This window comes from Rousettus aegyptiacus, unplaced genomic scaffold, assembly GCF_014176215.1.
Source record: "Rousettus aegyptiacus isolate mRouAeg1 unplaced genomic scaffold, mRouAeg1.p scaffold_m13_p_12, whole genome shotgun sequence".
NCBI classification, from domain to species: Eukaryota; Metazoa; Chordata; class Mammalia; order Chiroptera; family Pteropodidae; genus Rousettus; species Rousettus aegyptiacus.
Window position 1 is genome coordinate 11,497,578 of NW_023416287.1, and position 6,546 is coordinate 11,504,123.

At 49.6% G+C, this 6,546-nt stretch overlaps 1 pseudogene; it reads right to left on the reverse strand.

The window, feature by feature from the left end:
- Positions 1–5,503: 5,503 nt before the first annotated feature.
- On the reverse strand, positions 5,504–5,622 carry LOC118610381 (annotated as a pseudogene).
- Between the last annotated feature and the right edge of the window lie 924 nt (positions 5,623–6,546).

The following is a 6,546-nucleotide window of genomic DNA, read 5'->3' on the forward strand; positions in this document are numbered from 1 at the left end:
AGCTGGCTGGAGGGGTCGCGTCCGCCTCGTGCAGTAAGAGCCGGCTGCCTGGAGGGGGTGGGCATGAGGGCGCCAACCCTGAGTGTTTTCGAGCATCGCCACCCATAGGATGCTAACCCTGGGAACTTGGCAAAGGTCTCCTAGCTCAGCTCTGGTCCAGGCGCCCAACACCTCATCCTTCCCACCCCAGTGGACGGCGGAGTAGATCGGGCGACAGAAAGAAATGCACGGACAATGGCCAATCTGGACCGGGACCTGGGGTGAGATGGGGTTACCGCTTCGAAGCCAGGGCCCCAGCCCACCAGCCCAGGAGGCAGACCGCAGTCCTCCCCAGCCTGGACACCCTCTGCACCCGCCCCGCTCAGAGTGGGCTCCTTCAGGGGCCTCGGACGGGCAGGGCCAACTTTCCCCAAGGCTTAGTGAGGGCGCTCTCATCCCCGAGCTGCTGCACATTCAAGATTGGGAGCACGACACAGAAAGAGCCAGACAGCGGAGAATGAAAGAGGTAGAGAGAAAGAAAAATGAGAAACAGAGACAAAGGAAATGAGAGACAAAAAAAGAGATAAGGGAAAAGGAATGAAAGAAACAGAAAGGGGAAAAGATACAAGAGAGAGAGATGATAGGAGAAAAAAAAAAAAGAAAGAACAAAGGAGAGAGAAACTGAGGTAGAGAGAGAGGAAGACAAAGGGAAAAAAAGAACAGAGAAGAGGGAGAGAGAAACACTCAATGAGAAGCCAGCCAGAGGGGAGCGCGTGGGGGAGCAGGCGGCAGGCTCCCCGGAGCGGAGCGCGTACCCGGGAGGGGCAGCCCCGGCGGAGGCGGGAGACGGTGAGGAGGCGGGCGACCTCTGCAGACGCCCTGGCCCGCCTGGCAGCACGGAGGCTTTAACGGTCCTCTGGGAGCTGATGGCATCTGACGTGCTGGGCTCCACGGCCCCCTCCCCTTTCCGCCGGGCCAGACTTGGCCAGGAGGTTCCGCCCACCGCCCATTTGTGGGCTTTCCCCTCCCGCTGTTCCCGCGTCCACCTGGAGTATGCAGGGCCGGGGCTGGACTTACTGGTCAGAACAGGGATGTGGCACTGGCAGGGATTCCAGGGGGAAATACCAGCCCCCGTGGAAGACTCCAGATCTGGACGTTTCTCTCTACCTCCTAGACCCCAACATACGAAGGTCCCCTTGCTTCAGAAGGTATGTTCTGCTTTCCCTACAAAGCCCCCCGGCCTCAGAGCAGGCAGTTAACATGGCCCCATCTCATGAGCATCTGCTATGTGCCCGGCCCAGGCTGAGTGCTTTGCACACGCACAAGCTCAGCAAACTCTCATAAGCAGATTCTACAGCCTCCCCCCCCCCCCCCCCACTGTCCTGATAAAGACACCAAGACCCAGAGCGGTGAAGGGACCAGTACAAAGTCACGCCAGCCTGTCCGCAGTCGAGCCAGGATTCAAATCCAAGTGTGACCCCGGGGCCGTGAGTTTGTAAAAAGGGTGCCATGTTTGTAACCACACCCATATGGATGCACAGGAAGAAAGCCTGGGAGTATATTCACTAACATACAGCTCACACGTAGCGTCTCATTAATTAAGCTCATGGATCTGGGTTCGAATCTCCATTCTTTCACTCCCTCACTGAGTAACTTGGGCAAGTCGCTCAATCATTTTGTGTTTCATCTGTAAAATGCAAGTCATAATGGGACCTACCTAGAGCATTGTTGTACATATTAGATAAGTTAACATTTGTGGAGCCCTTGGACAGTGTCTGGCACACTGTGTGTACTTGCACAAGCATGTATGTGCTTGTATGTTATGTGTCGTTCAGCACACGTGTATATGCATGTGCTTATGATGGTTTGTGTGTCATGTATAGGTGTGTACTGATACATGCATGAGCGTGCTGGTGTGTGTATATGATGAGCATGCAGGTGTGTGTGTGTATGTTTGTTTCAAAGCCTCTTGGGTCTCTGAGTTGCTGTCCTTCTGGGTTAAGGAAGTTTAATTTTCTCCTCTCTAACTAATTGTGTTCTCCACAAATAACAAGTAATACTTTTATAATGAGGGGGGTAGACTTACAAGATAGGCGTTATATAAAAAAACAAAGTAGACACATCTGTCAGTCTTCAGCCTCCTCCTCCAGTGACCTCTGGGAGTCCCCAGGCAGAACCAGGTGGTGAGGCAGGGCTGGAGGCTGGGACTGGGCCCCCCGAGTGGGGTCCTCCCCAAACACATGGAATCCTCACCCCGGGCAGCCGCCTGGCCTCCGCCTCCATGGCCCAGACAGTGCCTGCTGCCAAAGCACACACCTTCCGGCTAGAGCAGCTTCCCTCAGCCCAGGCTGGACGCTGGGGAAGGTGGGGTAGACAGGCAGTGAGGGCTGGAGGCTGCCACCCCTGGGCTTTCCCACCACCCTAGAAGGTCAAGAGAGATTGGCTCTAAGCCAGCCCCATCTCTGCCTCCATCCAGTATGCTGGATGTCCTGGGGCAAGTCCCCTTCCTTCTCTGCGCCTCAGATGCCCCATCAGAGAAACTAAACTAAGGACTCTTCTGCCTCCAGCAGGCCGGGAACCCTGGTACACCAGGGGGAGCTCTGCAGCCCAGGGGAGGGTGAGAACAGCTTGACATTTAGGAACCCCGGAGCGTCAACGATTATGTCCCATTCTCTCAGAATGCTTAACGCAAACTTCTCCCACGTAACTGGCACTTACATTCATTCACTTGTCCTCACAGCCGCCTCTGAGGTAGTAACCCCACGCATTGTACTGATGAGGATACCGAGGCACATGCAGCCTTGGTGTCTTGTCCTAGGGCCTGGTGCTCATTTCGTGGTAAGTGGGGTTCCGGCGGTGAACATCCTCACGCATTTACAGAAGGCACACACACGTCCACTGTGCACATACCACACACGTACACGCACACACTCACATAAGCACATCCTCCTCTCACAAATCACAGACACAGCCCATTCCCCCCATTCCCCCAGGCCCTCAGATCCTCTCTACCTTTCGCCCTCAGGTGCCCTTGTGTCAATATGCAGAAACCCACCCTTTACACATTTAATCATATCTAACATGTTTGCTCCTACCTCAATGCCCAGCACTGTTTCGAGCCCTTTACGTGGATGAACTCATTCAGTCTTCAGAACAACCCTCTCAGGTCAGTGCTATTATTGTCATCATATCCATTTTTATATACATGAGGAAACTGAGGCAGAAAGAGGTGAGTCGCTTGCCTGGGGTCACACATCCAGTGGGTGGCAGAGGTGGGATAGGCCCCTGGGTAGGCTGGTTACACTGTCTTTCTACAGAGACAGACAGACGGGCTTGGAGGAAGGTACAGGCTCACGGTCCAGCCACACAGACAAAATCACCGTCTCCTGCCCCACACGTTCACACAGCCCAGGAACCCAGAAATCGCGCTGGTGGCAAACACACAGGGACACCCCTGGCAGCTCCACCAGCTGAGACCTTCTCTGGTGTCCTCATTGGCTAAGGCAGCTTCCAGTGGATAAAAATGTTGAAAGGTAAGGGCAAGAAATAATCAGGGGCAGCCCAGATTAACGTACTGGCTGGGTTCTCACTTTAGGTTAAGAATACTTTCTCACCTTTGAAGTTTACCACTCTGGATTCAGCTTTTGCTCCAACCTCACCCCTCCTGAAATTCACTCTGGGCTTGGATAAGCGAAGAGGAAATTATTATGGATGGAAGTAGTAGTATTCAAGGTCCGTAGAGGAAATTATTATGGATGGAAGTAGTATTCAAGGTCATATAGCTCTGTGGCTGACAGCCTAGGTCTATGACCCATCTCCATGGCTTACTTGCTATGCAACCATGGGCAAGTTACTTAAGCTTTCTGTGCCTCAGTTTACTCATCTATATAATGAAGCTGCCTAGTGGCACTGTCGTAAGGATTAAATGAGATAGTACATCTTAAGACACTTGACACAATGCCTGGCACAGAGTAAGCAGTCAATTAAGTGTTAGCTAAAATAACAGCTAATACTAAAAACAATGATAGTCATCATTTATTTGGCACATACAAGATGCCAGGCATTAAATGCTTTGGGGGCATGATCTCATTTAAGCTTTTGCTCCAGATTCATGAGTTAGGTATCAGGATCCCTATTCTACAGAAATACAGGAAATGGAAACTCAGAGAAATGAAGGAACTCACCCAAGTTCACACAGCTAGTCCCAGTGGAAACTGAATTCCAATGCTGGGTCTCTCTGATCTTTACCCTGTAAAGTTGCTTTTCAGAAGAGACTGTGGGACCTGAGCCTGGAGCTTGAGAAAGGAGACTGAGAACATTGGAAGGCCCTTAGAAATCTTCTAGGTCACATCTTTCATTTGCTAGTTGAGAAAAGAGGTTCAGAGAGGTTAAGTGACTTGTCAAAGGTCACAGGACAACTGGCAGACTCAGGGCTGCAACCCAGATCTATGTCACTCCAAACCCAAGTGGCAAAAGGACAAGAACACATGTGAAAAGTAGGAACTCATGTGAAAATTAGCGGCTCTTCAAAATGCTCCTGGTTCTTCCAAAAGACAAGCCGTAAGAAAACCAAAGGGATAGAGGGAGACTCAGTAGAGACTTAAAAGATGCACATTTTTTATAGAACCAAGACTGAAATCTACTGTTTAGGGAGGTGGACTTGGCCAATAATACTGTAAAGAAACAAAGAAAAACTATGAAAGTCAGGCTGTAAAGGAGGTGGGACATTTGAGAAGCTTCGGTTTCCTGATCTGACTGGTGGCTACTAGTGGGTCCACCTTATTAGGTTTCACATTTGCTTTATGTGACTTTCTGCATTGGTGTTTTATTCTGCCGTTAAAAAAAAAAGAGTCTCTTTAAAAAAATAATAGCAGTAGTAATTTATACAGTGACACCTTCCATCGGTTACTGCCTTAACCATGCGTGAGGATTTCAATCTTCTTTTAACAGTTCAATCAAAAGGGAGGCGATGTGCCCACAGTCGCAAAGCAAATACTTCCAGGAGCCTGGTCTCGACCCCTGTGGTGCGGTGTGTCTCCACCACGCAGCGGTGGTTGGGTTGCCGGTGGTCATTTCTGGCCCAGCGAGGGGGTTTGGAGAGGTCTTACAACAGACTCAGAGACACTGACTCCTCAGAAGATAAAGCACACCTGGAAACACCTCTGGGTGCCCAGGTCCGACTCCAGAGGACTCCAGACAGTAGTGTCATCTCTTTGGCAGAGTATCCAGAGGGTGGCGGGATGGTCTAGTGGGCAAGGACCAGAGCTGTGGGGTCAAATAGGTGACCCGGATCCAGGGGATCTGGGAAAAGCCATGGGCCCTCTCTGAGCCTCAGTTTCCTCATTTGTAAATTGGGAACAATAAATAGGTGCGACCTTATTTGGCCATTATGAGAAATTCAGGGAGATGTGGAAAGTGTCTGCATACAAAGCAAGGTTTATTCAATGTTTGCTATTAACCTCCCCAAACAGAAAAACTGTGTAATTCCATTGATAAGACACCTTTTTTTTTTTTCTTTTTTAAACATCCACAGCACCTGGTCTTCCTAGGTGGTCTCCCATCCAAGTACTAACCAGGCCCGGCCCTGCTTAGCAGCCAAGATCAGGTGAGATCAGGCACATTTAGGGCAGCATGGCCATAGATGAAAAGATGCTTAAAAACAGGCAAAACTAGCTTAGGGTGACAAAAGTCAGGACAGTGGCTATTTTGGGGGCTACTGACTGAGAGGGGACACGGGGAAGCTCCTACAGAGGATGCTGCTGTAGCTGTCTCATATTTTGATCTGCGCGGTGACTACAATGGGTAGTACATATGTAAGAATCCATCTAGTTGAGCATTTAAGATTTTGGCACTTAAAATTAATTTATACCTCAATAAAAAAAATGTTGAGCTACATATGGTTTTTAAAATATTTAAAAGAGTTATTTCAATGAGTATAAAATCAAAATCCTACATAAGAAAAAACACACACACACCGACAGAAATATCTCATTCCTGTCCCCCAACACACACTTCCTACCCAATACACATAAATGCCGTGCCCAGTACACCCACTAAAACCCGCAACGCTGTACACACATAGCCAAAGACTCTGATATTAGCACAAATAGAAGTCACTGTCCAGAAGAGCAGACACACCACAGCACATCCCTCTTCAAATATAGATGCTTTTCCACTCTGGGCGCATGAGAACACACCCTACGTGCAAACACACAAACAGACACACACGAGCCAAACCCATAAACCAAAATGACTTGATGGACAGATTTGTGAGTCAGACAGATGTGGATGGGGGTCTTGCCCCCCCACCCCCGCTTCCTTACCATAGGGTCTGGGGTAAGTCACATAATTTCTCTGAACCTCAGTTTTCTCACCTGTAAAATGGGCCCGATAAGATCTTCTCTTACGAAGTGAAATAACATGAAAAGGAAAGACCATGAGCAAAGCAGCTTTCTGAGGGAAGGAGCTGTGTGCAATTTGTCTCTGAATCCTCAGTGACTCACACCCCATCGTTATAAGTAAACTTACGTGGTGTCAGTTCTCACCGGCTTGATCTAGAGATGCAAT